This window comes from Arvicanthis niloticus, chromosome 5 (assembly GCF_011762505.2).
Source record: "Arvicanthis niloticus isolate mArvNil1 chromosome 5, mArvNil1.pat.X, whole genome shotgun sequence".
Lineage (NCBI taxonomy): Eukaryota > Metazoa > Chordata > Mammalia > Rodentia > Muridae > Arvicanthis > Arvicanthis niloticus.
Window position 1 is genome coordinate 14753662 of NC_047662.1, and position 12396 is coordinate 14766057.

Sequence of the window (12396 nt, forward strand, 5' to 3'; positions counted from 1 at the left end):
AAATTAATTTAACGGTGTAAGTGCCGGTACCCTTGGGGCCTGCATCTCCACGCCTATAAAACCCGGGGTACCCTTCGCTTCCCCTGCCTGCCCATCCCCCATGACTCCTGCACACTCCCAGTTAAACAAAGCCACTCAGCCGGGCAGGTCACCTGACAGGCCTGCTTGTACTACATAAGCAGAACAACAACAGGCAGACAGAGCCCTCACAATTGCTGGGGACGAAAGAAACTATTTCCTTTTCAATCTTCCCTGAAAAGTGACAGATAATAACCGGCCTGGAGATTGTAATATTATTAGGGCCCAAAATAAAATAAACCCCTTAACTGCTTCCCCCACACACAGAGAGGCCGAATCGCTCCTCCACTCATTTAAATGAAGTGATTGCTTTCTCTGACTCTTATCTGAAATCCTGAGAACTGGGGTCCCTCCCCCCCCCAGGGAGTGATCCACTCCCCCTCTCTTAGCATCTGCAGTGGGGTTTCTCATCTCCATCTCGGCTTCCCACCAGCATTGTGCTGAGACCCACCAGCAAGAAGGAAGCGTTATGGACCACCTGTAGTATGCCTGCTCCCACACAAACCCCACCAGCACACAGAAAGTGCCCAACTACCACTTCCTGCCACTACTAATAGCGATGTGTGGAGTATGTGTGTCAGGTTGCTGCCTAATCGGGTGCTAGGTACCGTGCCTTGGTTTTTCCAGCTGTGAAATGGGCAAGAGAGCACATGAGTGGAATCCTCTTGGGACCTCCTGACAAGAGAGGAGAACAGGTTGCACTTGGACAGAGGATCAAAAGTCTGTGGACCTGGACACCTTTTATTCTGGGGACAGACAGAAGCTACATCTCTAACAGATTGCTCCAGGATAGAGGAAACTATAAAAATTGAAGCCATTTCTTCCGAGGCCCTGAGTTCCAAAGGGTTCTGAGGGTAGCCTTCCTCCTCCACACCTCTCTCTGAGCAGCCATGACACACTGCTTCACCTTCCCCTCCTCTGCCAGAAGGACAGGGCGGTTGTCCAGTGAGCCTCTGAGCTTGAACTACCGTGTGACACATGTCATGCCTGTCAGCAAATGTGGTTGCTGCTGACGTGGGTCACAGCTCCTCCACTGTTTTTTTCCAGCCTGAACCCTTTCCTGCAACCTGGAAACCCTAAAATGTCTAAAAGCTGAAAAGTGGAGTTTTAGGGAGATGGTTGGTGGGAGAGGTGAATTTGGTGGCAGACCAGAGAAAGCCCAGCTTGAAGTTCTTGATGCCACCCCCAGCTAGGCAGTACGAGGTTCCCCCGTGGTCTCCATTTATCTCACTTTCGCTGCTGTCCAGATGCAGGGCTGCAGAAATATTAGTGTGGGCGATTATGAAGTGAGCCCTCCACCCTCACCTGTGTACCAGTGTGTGTGTGTGTGTGTGTGTGTGTGTGTGTGTGTGTGTGTGTGTACAATACACAGAACAAGCCCAGACTCCCACATTGGTACAGGCTAAGGCCTGAGTCCTGGCTCCCTGGGTTCTAGATGTGGGTGTGAATTGTCACCTGAGGATGTCTGGGAGGATTCATACCTGCATCAGCTTCACTCTTCCCCCCTGCAAGCTGAACCTCTGCCCCCTCTCACACACACTGAGTCTCCATGTCCAAGGTCAGCACTGCCCCAACTGTCCCTTTCCACGCAGCTGGAGGTGAGGGTGTCCACCCTGCTGGACACCCACAGGCTCACTGCCCCCACACAAGCTGCTGGCTCAACCCTCTGCTCATCATACAGAATTTTCTTTTGGAGCCAGATCCACAGAGCCAGGGAGATCAAAACAGAAGTTCCCTGTACCCCCCCCCCCCCCCCCCCCCCCCCCCCCCCCCCCCCCCCCCCCACCCCCCAGCAAACTGCCTCTTCCTAAAGCTTAGTGGACATCCCTCAGCCAATCAGCTTTGTCTAAGACCAGGATCTTCCAGAGGAGAGAGGATTAAGCATGTTTAGGGGAGGGAGTTCTTTTCTTATAGGCTACACAACCCTCCTAGAGATGACCCTGAAATGTATCTCTCGGGTCCTACAGTCGCATGGTCTTAGGAGTCGATGCTACTGACCACTGGCTGTGTGCCAAGTGCTATTCTAAGCAGCTTCTGGGACCTGGGCCTTTCAATAATCTCAACAACACCCTGTCAGGTGTTTGCTGTTATTCTTACTGGAAAGGCAAGAGGACTGAATTCAGAGAGGCTAAGTAAGTTGTTCCAGGCCACACAGCCCATCCTCAGTGGAGCCAGGAGCTCGTCTCAGGCAGCTGGACTCTAGAACCCACATTCTTGACCACCCGTGTGTCATTATCTGTTGCCATGGTGATGCTGTACAGCAGATGCCAGCGGAGCCTCCTAGGCAAGCGACAACAACAATGGGTGCTTTGTGCTCACACGTCTGGGGGGATGTTCGGGCAGCTGTGCTTGCTCACATGTCTAGTACTGGCTGACTGTCAGTTCACCCAGGCTGGCCTGACAGAGACCTCAGCCGTGGCTCAGCCCTGTCCCCTGTCGGCCTCCAGTAGGCAGCTCAACAGGTTCTCCGTGGTTACATCAGCCTGTGCTCAGTCGCAGTCCTTGAAGCCCAAGTAAGGTTTGGTGCCCTCTGGTCACATTTTCCTCTTGGCCCGAAGACATTCCATGGCCAGGCAGTAACTCCTCAGTCAGAAAGAAGATGACAGAGAGACACTGGGGGGGGGGAGGATGGAGAAGGGTCTCAATTCACCACATCACAAAGAGTTTCTGCTCCATTGGTTTTGCCAGCTCTGGGCCCTCCTGAGTCCCTTAGCTATACAGCCATTGACCCCCCCCCCCACCTTTGAAAAGGTCCCAACTGAACCCCCAGGAGCATAGAATCAATAGCCTCTTATGTTCTGTCTCCAGGGTCTCCCAAATCAGAGAATAGGAGATATATATGAAGAAGGGGATTCACCCTTAGCTTCAGAGCCCAGACAGAGGACACGAACCTCTTTGCAGAACTCTTATCTAATGCAGAAGGCACCGACCTCGTTCTAATGGGATTGGGCTGTCTACAGAGTATGTGGCATGACCACATGATTGGAATACAGTAGCGGTAAGACACAGATAGCCAGCTGCATAAGAGACTACATCGAGGGGTCCACCTGGCAGGCATCCTGGAAGAGGCAGCTTGGCCTTGTTTCGGGAGACACAGGGAGCTCTCTCAATGCTGGTCAGGGCGGAGGTCTGGGTGCTGGGGACACAGGACAGAGGCAACTAATTTCCCCCCAGTCCTTGCTCATTGACGACCCTCCAATCTGCCCTGCCCACGGTTCCATCTAGAGCTGAGAGTCTTCTGGGGCCCCCTTTTCTTCCTTTCTCCATGACAGGTACTTCAGGAAAGAGAGAGGAAGTGAGGATGAGAGAGAGGAGGCCTGAGGTTCCTTCAGAAAGCTGGGAGGAAAGACAGCCAAGGAGGTGGGGAGGGTGGGGACAGCAGACTCCACAACTGGCCCTGTGATGCCCTCGGGCCACAGGTTCTCTGGGAACAGCATTAAAGGAGTAACCAGCTCTTTTTGAGGCCTTGAAGGTTGGGGTGGGGAAATGATTCTAGTGTCTGATGCCTGGGACCCAGGGAGCAGCAGCCCAGGCCACAGGGCACCAGCTGCCCATGGAAGGGTTATCTGAAAACCACCATTGCACCTACCACTATAATGTGTACAACAGCAGATGAATGGTTGCAGCCAGCACAGTGGGACCCTAGGCTTCAGACAGCTACCTCATGGTTCCCATTGAGAACATGGCTGGCTGGCTGCAAACAGGAGCTACAGGGCCACAGGGCCTCCTGCAGTGTACCAGTTATTGGGTGCAATTTCTGGCTCTGTGCCCGGCTCATAGTAGGTGTTTAAAGCAATGGGTCACAAGCAGGATGGATAAGCTGGCTTCCCTCCCCACCTGCTGGGAGTTCAAAATGGGGGTTAGTTTGTCCAAGTATATGCTGAGTTATGACAGGCCTGAGTAGATCAAGAAAAGCCAGTGTATTCGTGGGGCATACTGTTGAGTGTATCCGTAAGGGTATTTCCATAGAAGATTAGTGGATTACCAGATGACCCGCCCTGGATACAAGAAGACCCACCCTACAGGCTGGGGTCCCCAAATGAATACAAAAGAAGAGAGGAGAAGCCAGCCAAACACAAACACTCTTTCTTTTTCCTGGTCTGCCAAGTGTGAGCTAGCAGCTTTCCTGTTCCTGCTGCCACAGACCCGAGCAGCTCCTGCCTCTGTGCCTTCCGCACCACAATGGACTAAGCCCTCAAACCTTTAGCAACACAGACCCTTCCTCCCCTAGGGCACTTCTTGTCAGGGATTGCTCATGGCAACAGAAAAAGGTGTGTAACAGCTACTGTGACCAGCACTCAGCTCTTGCTCCATGTACCGTGGTCATCCTTGGAAGATCTAGATGGACACGTAGCGTTCCAGTCAGTTAGGAGCACATCTGACCCTTGGCATCCTATCCTTCTACCAGCCACACCACCATGAACACACTGGAGCCTGATTGCTCTCAATAAGGCTGAAGCTGAGGGGTTTTCCAACACTCTGGAAAGAATCCTATTGGTCCTCTGAACTCCTGACTCATATATTACGGGTAGGAGGGGAAACCTACTTACATCCATCCCTCGTCATCATCCCTGTCTTACACACATTCTTGCACACATTCACGTACACACATGTGTAGCCATGCACACGTGAGCATGTACATACATAGCTAATACATGTCCCAATCCTGGGCTTGTCTAAGGAAGAAGGACAGAGGACAGAGGACTCAGCCACCTGTGACCCGCTCAGTTCTCCTCTATTTGGTGTCCCCTGCCCACCCACTCCGTACGCCTTCTGTCTGCTGCCATAGACAGAAGCAGCTCCTGCCTCTGTGCCTTCCGCACCACAATGGACTAAGCCCTCAAACCGTTAGCAACACAGACCCTTCCTCCCCTAGGTCACTTCTTGTCAGGGATTGCTCATGGCAACAGAAAAAGGTGTGTAACAGCTAGGACGGTAGGCACCTTTTCTCCCCAACTCACCTAGGGCATACCCGCCCAGCATGTGTCTCCACCATGAAGAGGGGCCAAGCCAGACTCCACTCAAGGCTGCTTAGAATTCATCCAGTGTCTGACCACAGCGATGGGGGCGACATTGTCAGCCACACTGGAAACAGGCTGGACCTGCAACAGTGGGCTTTCCTCTCACCTCCCATGCAGATCCCAGAACCCTTCATGTCATGTCTATCAGATATCAAAAGGGAAAGAAGAGGCTCCCACTGGCGCCGTCAGTCACTGCTGCCCATGCTAGACTGTGTGTAGGTCTGATGCCCCAGCAGTCTTCCTGACATTCGCATCATTTTCCTGCTGTGACGGCACCTTTGCCACGGTGAGAGTCGCCGGCCAGTGCAGGCTGAAGAGGCCTGGAGGAAAGCAGGGCCTGTGTCATCTTGGGGTATCAGGTTCCAAAGAAACCAGACTATGGGAACGATGGGTCCTGCAGGTCCAGACAGGCACTGAGGGCTGACTCCTCTGCTCATCTCACACAGTCAGAGACAGAGGGTGAGCCTTCCCGGGCTCCCATGCAGTATCTGTTAGCTAGGACGGAAGCATTGCTCCATCTTTGAGGCCCTGACAGAAGTAAAGCTTTGACTTTGCTCAGTGGTCCCTGTCACTGCAGAGCGCTTCATAGAGGGTGTGGGACTAAGGTAACCAGCTCGTGACAGCTTGCCCGGGCATTATCCAGTTTCAACTCAGAAGGCTCCTGGGTGAATGACCAGTTTGCTGTGGTTTTCTCTCTCTCTCTCTCTCTCTCTCTCTCTGTGTGTGTGTGTGTGTGTGTGTGTGTGTCACACATATGGAATCATGCATGTGGAGAGCAGAGGTCGACATCAGGGCTCTTCCTCAGTTTCTCTCCACTTTACTTACTTGTGCATGCATGTGTGTGTGTGTGTGTGTGTCTGTGTGAGTATACATACACATATATGCATATACACATATAAACATATAAGCATGCTCATGTCAAGGAGTGCTTGCGGAAGTCAGAGGACAACCCTTGGGAGTCACTTCTTTCCTTCCTGGACCCAGGATCCAGCTCAGGCTGTCAGGCCTGTACAGCAAACACTTTTACTCGCTGAGCTGTAGCTCCGCCCTCCCCCTTATGTACTGAGCCTGCAGCTCATTGAGTCAGCTGGACCGACTACTCAGCAAGCCCCAGGGATCCTCTTGTCCCCACATTGCCGTGACTACTAGCATAAGACACTGTGGGCAGCATTTACAGGGATGCTAGGGATTTGAACCCAGCTCTTCGTGTTTGTATGGCAAACACTTCACTCCATCCAGCTGCTTTCCCACCTCTGCCTTCCCCACACACCCAGAGTGGCCCCATGACCAGTCTGTAACTACAGTGGCTGCCCCATCAGCCTTTGGTTCAAGCCCTCAGCCTTAATTGAAGCCTGTGGTTCCCGTGTTCCAGGAAATGGCTCTGCTCCCTGAGGCTGTAGACAGGTGTCCCTTGGTCACAGTAATATATCCCAGGTCTCCAGCGACCCTGAAAGGTTCAGCAAGTGGCTGGGGTGACGGGGCATTTGGAGAGGGGGGTGGGAGCTCTAAGACTTTTCTTAGGAAGATGTGGAAAGATGTCTTTCACTCCCAACCAGGGTACAGACCAAAGAAACAATTCAGTTTAGTCCACTAAGTCCAGTTTGTCAAACCAGTGAGAAGTTTTGGCATTACTTAAAGGAGCACGTCTACTGTGTCACTGATGAACCCATTCCCACATGCATGACTCCTCACCAAAGAGGCACCCCTGGAGTTTTCTGTGTGACTTGCAAGAGTTCTTCACAAAAGCCACTCTTCTCTGTAGCAATTGCTCCAGCTGAAATAACCTTGGAGCAGGGTCTTGGAATCTTGTAAGTTTTGGGAGCCTCCTGAGACTTGTGAGTTTCCTTGACTTCTGGGCTTTAAAAAAAAAAAAAAAGTCTAGCCTCATACAAGGTTGGGCCATAAGCAAGGTGCCCCCTGGGGCCATTGTGAAAGGTGGGAGGACTCTCTGGCTACAACTTCCTACCATGTGATCACCGCCTTAAGGCATCCACCTAGGAATAATCAGATCGTATTTCTGAGAGCCGTAGGGAGTGGATACAGAGGCTGCGCAGAGAGCTCTGCCTGTGGTCACCCCTCCAGAGGTCAACTCTTGCTGCCCATGTCCTGGCAACGTTGCTGTCCTATACCTGTGTGACCAGGCCAGCTCTTTTTCTGAATGGGCAGGGGGTGAGTGATCTGGGAGACACTGAACCTCAATGAACAGAGACATTACCACAGCCGCCCAGTTCTTGTCAAGGCCTGACTGTCCTGAGGGTCTCCTCACACTCCGCTAGCCCAGAGCTAGATGCTAGCTGCACTTGAATCTCCAGGTCCTTCCTGTCTTTGAGACATTTGCTTAATGTTCCTCAGTGGACAGTGGCTTGCAGGATGGAGTAACAAGGCCCCTCACTCATGCCCAGGGGGAGCTGCTGTCTGCCCCCAGGCTGGGGGAGCCCCTTGCCAGGCTCTCCTACCCCTACTATACCCCACAGTTCCTCCTCTACTGAGAGCCAAAGAGGTCAGTCATCCAATAACGCAGACCTGGCGTCTGCTTTAAACCTCGCTGTGTCTCCCTCCTCACGAGAACGATGAGAGTTAAATCTAACCTCCTTACAGCAACCTTGATGACCGTTCGTGATCTGAATCCAGGCACCACCTCACCATTTCCACCGTCCAGCTCGGTCCACCCTCACTGCAGACAACTGTGTCCCACTGCAGGGCCTTTGCAGCTACTCTGACCACCATTATCCCTCCTGACTCCCCCATGTCCCTCTCACTACCGGGGTTTTACTAATCCTCGGACCTGTCTCTTAGCTTCTGGGACCTGATTATCTTAAAAACTTACTTCCTAACACAGAGCTAGGTGTTCCCTTGGCCTGTGGGTCTCTGATGGCTGTAGGCATGCCTGGCTCTGTCTCACTAGTCCCTGAGACCAGAGGTTACACAGGGCAGTGACTGTGGACCACACATTTTGTCCTTACCTCACTTGGGAAGGGACTACTGCACCCCATTTTACAGATGGGGAGACACCGAGTCTGGCTCTCTCCTCGGGTCACCTGGAATGCGGATCCAAGGTTGCATTGACTACAGATCCGACATGTTTTCCATCCCCTCTCTTAAGTCATTCCACCCACGCAGTTCTGACTCTCTGGGAACAAGGAAACAAAACATACCAAATCTATAATGAAAAGCAAATGGGATTTTTTTTCCTCTGGTTGTAATAATAGCAAGTGTTTGTTCAAAGCCAGGTAAAGATTTGGGTTTTTTTTTTTTTAATATACTGAGACATCTGTATTGGACAACCTCCTTGTAATAAGACTTTTCTCCAGACTGTTCCATTCTTTCCCAGTCTCAATGGGAGAACAAGTCTCCTGCTGAACAGAGGGACAGTGGGAACTCTGGGTACTCCTCTCAAAGACTCAAGCTGGGCCGTATCTCCATTGTGGCCTATATGACAAGGCTCTCCCTCTGAGCTCTGGGAGGGAGTCAGGGCTTCTGGATGAGACCCAGCTCCATCATGAACGAACTTTTTGTACATCATAAGGCAAGTTTCTCAATGTCTCTGGTAGATGTTCACAAGGTCCACCTCGGAGATGATCCGGTCTGCGCTGGCAAGATGACTCAGTTGGTAAAGTGAAGACCTGCATTTGAATTACTAGAACCCAAGCAACAATCTGTGTGTGTGTGTGTGTGTGTGTGTGTGTGTGCGCGCGCACGCATGTGTGCCCATGCATGCATGTGTGCATGTGCATGTGTGGATATGTGTGTGTGCATGTGTGTGTGCACACTTGTGTGCGTGTGTGTGCACCCATGCGTGCATGTGTGCATGTACATTTGTGAGTATGTGCGTGTGTGTGCATGTGTGTGTGCGCACACTTGTGTGTGTGTGCGCGTGCACTCATGCATGCGTATATGCAAATGCATATGTGGGTATGTGTGTGTGTGTGCATTTGTGTGTGTGTGTGTGTGTGTGTGTGTGTGTGTGTTGGTGCATCTCTGTGATCCCAGAGATGGCAAGATGGAGGGTGGAGACAGACAGCTCCCTGGAAGCCTGCTGGTCAGCCAACCTAGACTACTTCATGAAGTTCCAAGCCAGTAGAGACTCAAACACTTGGTGTTATTACAACCAGGGAAAAATAATCCCATTTGCTTTTCATTATAGATCTGATACTTCTTGTTTTCTGTCTCAAGAAACAAGACAGACAGACTTACCTGCAGAATGACCCCACAAGGTTTACCTCTGCTCTCCACATGCACTCACACATATGCAGGTACAAACACACACACACAAAACACACACACACATGCGCGCACGCACACACACATGCACACAAAAGGGGCCCTTAAGGTTTTTGCAATTCATTGTATGCAAATATCACCTTAAAAAAAAAACATTCACGGACCATGAACTCTATACTGTGGCATCTCGGCAGATTTAGGAGCCAGGAAAATTGATGTATGTGATTTACCAGGCAATGTACCCAATGAGTGAGGCAGGTGGATGCCCGGAGAGTCAAGACCAGACCTATCCACAGAGTTCAGTCTCAACAGAGGCCAGGTGCCAGGCACACTGGGACTGGGTTTTAAATTCCTCACTCTCTTCTGGATGTTCAGATAGACTAAGAAGCGGAGAGCAGCGACCCAAACACAGAGTCACAGAACCTCACCCAGGGTTCTGTGCCTCAGATCCCCGTCTGTGCAGTGTGGAGCGTCCCAAGACTGCTCCCAAGACTGAGTGCAGAGGACTCTAGGACTTCAGTCCCTGCCTCCTCACCTGAGCTTTGGCCCCTCCCTCAGTCTCCCATTCTGATGTGCCATGCCCATGCACCCATTCTAAATGAGCACACAGCCCCTCCTCTACCCAATTCACGTCCCCCATCATCTTTAGTCTGATCCACCATCCATCCCCTCCCAATACAACACAGGGTGAAGAAGAAGAGAGACCACACAGCCATGCCCCCTTGCTTCTAAAACAGTCTCTGGCAAAGAGTAAAAACCCAGGACATTCTTTTTTAAAGAGTTATTTATTTATTTCACGTATGTGGGTACACTGCCGATCTCTTCAGACACACACCAGAAGAGGGCATCGGATCCCGTTACAGATGGCTGTGAGCCACCGTGTGGTTGCTGGGAATTGAACTCGGGACCTCTGGAAGAGCAGTCAGTGCTCTTAACCGCTGAGCCATCTCTCCAGTCCAAGGACATTCTTATTGAATGAGAAATAAGTGGTCACAAACTGCAAGGCCCAGTGTGGCCCCTAACTGTAGACATCTGCCACCCAAAGACTACCTACTGCTCAAACTTACCTACGGCAGGTAGGAGAAGAACTCAGAGGTGAGCCATCCCAGTTCCATTGGACAAATAAGGAAACTGAGGCCGAGAGGTGGGATGTAAATTTCCCAGCATGCCTTGCCAGTGGCTGAACAAAGATGGGGATCAGATCCTCCTGAAGGCAGGCTCTCCGGGACTCTGCCCTCTCTAGCAGGCTGCTGAGCTTGTGTTAAAGGACCATCCCCAGAAGCAGCCAGCAGATGGACAGGCGGACAGGCTCCGCTTGGCTGAGCTGTCTACGATGCTGTGTTAATTACACAGGGCGAGAGATGCCAGCCAACACTGTTTGCAGTGTAGCTGGCCTGGTATAGCAGGTGCACGGGCTGGCGTCCGGTGCTGACGGCCACAGCCACGGATCTGCTGGCAGCCAGACCTGCTGACATGCCCCAACTGTTTGCAGCACCACTGAGCATGGGGGACCAGCCACATTGTCACAACAAGGCCCCTCCCCAGGGACTGGCACCCTTCCTGATGGCAACAGTTGGACTGATAGGCCCAAGCCTGGCAGCTGTCCTGCAGACACAGTGTCCACACAGGTGGGCTCTCAGACAGGGTGTCACTGCAGGACTCTGTGACAGAGCCTTGAGCATACATACACAGCTCCTGAGACTAGATAGGACCCAACCAGTCACTGTGCCTACCCAAAGTGCTCCTGAGATCAGAAGACCTCATTAGCAGCTCTGAAGAAGACCTAGAAAATGGTCTTTTCTGTGTCCGTCTTTCCGCAGCTCTGGGCACCAATCCGAGATCCTCTGTGTCTACAGCAGTTAGAGAACTATTGGATATCCCTGGACTCTCAGCCCTCCTTAATGCTTCTGGGAGCTCCTCACCACTACCTCAGGGTAATAAACAGTACCAACCTGTGTCACATCCCACAGCTGACAGTGGGATTCACACTCTACCCAAGGACTGTCACTACTAGACACAGAGAATCCAGATCATCCTCCAGTGCTCCCTGGGTGTGCTCCTCCTACCCCCAAGGCCTGACACTACTAGACACACAGAATCCAGATCATTCTCCGGTGCTCCCAGGGTGTGCTCCTCCTACCCCCAAGGCCTGACACTACTTGACATACAAAATACAGAGCATCCTCTGGTGCTCCCGGGGTGTGCGCCTCCTACCCCCAAGGCCTGGCACTACTAGACACACAGAATCCAGATCATTCTCCTGTGCTCCCTGGGTGTGCTCCTCCTACTCCCAAGGCCTGACACTACTAGACACACAGAATCCAGAGCATCCCCTGGTGCTCCCGGGGTGTGCTCCTCCTACCCCCAAGACCTGACACTACTGGACATACAAAATCCAAAGCATCCTCTGGTGCTCCCGGGGTGTGCTCCTCCTACTCACCAAGGCCTGACACTATCCAACACACAGAATCTAGCATCCTCTGGTGCTCTCGGGGTGTGCTCCTCCTACCCCTCACTTGCAACTGAGAAGAGCAAGGCGGAGGGGGGGGAGGGTTGCAAGATCTAGAGGTGCTCGATCAGCTCAGAAAGCAAATGTTACTCCACTCAGCTCTGCAGTGTGAATTAGGGCCTCCCCATGGCTGCTGCCGGTCAGGCTCTGGTCTCATGCATAATGGGAGCCATGCCGCTTTCCAGCTGACGCCATGAGACTCCCCATGCAGCCTGGTGATGGCGCTATGCTCTTAAGTCCAAGAGCCTGGTCTCGGCCCTGTGGTGCCTTTCTTGTCCTGCCTGCTAGCCTTGCAATGAGGAGGAGGGTGCACAGGAAGTGATGTGGGACCCTTGTGCATCTAGTGGAGTGAAAGAGCTCGGGAGGCCTTGCTTAGCTGTGGGCGATGTAGGGACAGCCCGTCTGATGGTCTTGACCGCCTGTGGAAACTCTGCCCTAGATGGCACCTTCAGCTCCTGCTCCTTGAGTCACAAAATAAGGAAGAGACATTTACTGGGTTGCCACTGGGTGAGGCACATTCACCATGTACCACAAACAGATACCCATGTACTCCATGCCCCATAAAAG

The 12396-nt window shown here is 52.2% G+C and overlaps 1 protein-coding gene across 1 annotated transcript in view; it reads left to right on the plus strand.

Moving 5' to 3' along the window:
• The window catches only part of Igsf21 (immunoglobin superfamily member 21), a 226182-nt gene that overhangs the window by 126817 nt on the left and 86969 nt on the right, over positions 1–12396 (plus strand). The gene's annotated exons all lie outside the window — the stretch shown is intronic.